General features: G+C 55.6%; 2 pseudogenes; both read right to left on the reverse strand.

The window, feature by feature from the left end:
• Positions 1-86: 86 nt before the first annotated feature.
• LOC123965706 lies at positions 87-205 on the reverse strand (annotated as a pseudogene).
• A 601-nt stretch (positions 206-806) lies between these two features.
• LOC123965705 lies at positions 807-925 on the reverse strand (annotated as a pseudogene).
• Positions 926-1,378: the final 453 nt, after the last annotated feature.

Genomic DNA, 1,378 nt, shown 5'->3' on the forward strand with positions numbered 1-1,378 from the left:
GCCCCCTGCTGTTTCCTAAAGAGACGTTTAAAAGATCTCCTTTCACCGAAGCGCCCTCTGCCGTTTTTCGAAGGCGAAGCGAAAAAGGCTAAGAGCACTGGGTATTCCCAGGCAGTCACCCGTCGAAGTACTAACCAGGCCCTGCTCTGCTTAGCTTCCGAGATCGGACGAGATCGGGCTCTCCACGAGCAGTGTGGCCGTAAGCCACTCAGGCGCCCCCAAACGGCCCTTCAAAAGATTTTCTACGGCTAATTGCCAAAAAACGTATTCTGCCCATAATGTCCAAGGTGCTCCAGAGTCACTTGGAATCCACAGGCACTGATTCCTGGGTAAACATCCAGGAACCGGGACACCGTTCACGCTGGCAGTCCACAGACAGGAATAGGCACCCGTTCCCGGGTATGGGTACAGCGACAAGGCCACCTTCAGCCGGAGGTCCTCACTCACAAACAGACGGTCATTCCTGGGTGGACATTCAGGAAAAGGATCCAGTCCGCCTGGAAAACCCTAGCCAGGATTAGACGCTCTCCCGTCCAAGTCCTAAGCAGGCCCTGCCAAGCCTGGCTTCCGAGATCAGGCGAGATCAGGCAGTCCCAGTCCGGAATGGCCGTAAGCTCCCTTTGCACACCCCAGAAGGGCCTTCAAAACACGATGTAACATTTACACAGCACTGTGTACAGGATAGGGAGAAAAAGAAGCAGCAGCAGCAGCAGCAGCAGCGCCCCCTGCTGTTTCCTAAAGAGACGTTCAAGAGATCTCCTTTCACCGAAGCGCCCTCTGCCGTTTTTCGAAGGCGAAGCGAAAAAGGCTTACAGCACCGGGTATTACCAGGCGGTCACCCGTCCAAGTACTAACCAGGACCTGCTCTGCTTAGCTTCCAAGATCAGACGAGATCGGGCGCTCCCAGAGCGGTGTGGCCGTAAGCCACTCAGGCGCCCCCAAACGGCCCTTCAAAAGATGTTCTACGGCTAATTGACAAAAAACGTAATCTGCCCATAATTTCCAAGGTGCTCTAGAGTCACTTGGAATCCACAGGCACTGATTCCTGGGTAAACATCCAGGAACCGGGACACCGTTCATGCCGGCAGTCCACAGACAGGAATAGGCACCCGTTCCCGGGTATGGGTACAGCGACAAGGCCACCTTCAGCCGGAGGTCCTCACTCACAAACAGACGCTCATTCCTGGGTGGACATTCAGGAAAAGGATCCAGTCCGCCTGGAAGTCCCTAGCCAGGATCAGACGCTCTCCCGTCCAAGTCCTAAGCAGTCCCTGCCAAGCCTGGCTTCCGAGATCAGGCGAGATCGGGCAGTCCCAGGCCGGAATGGCCGTAAGCTGCCTTTGCACACCCAAGACGGGCCTTCAAAACACGATGTAAC

Source organism: Micropterus dolomieu, unplaced genomic scaffold, assembly GCF_021292245.1.
Source record: "Micropterus dolomieu isolate WLL.071019.BEF.003 ecotype Adirondacks unplaced genomic scaffold, ASM2129224v1 contig_10871, whole genome shotgun sequence".
Taxonomy (NCBI): domain Eukaryota; kingdom Metazoa; phylum Chordata; class Actinopteri; order Centrarchiformes; family Centrarchidae; genus Micropterus; species Micropterus dolomieu.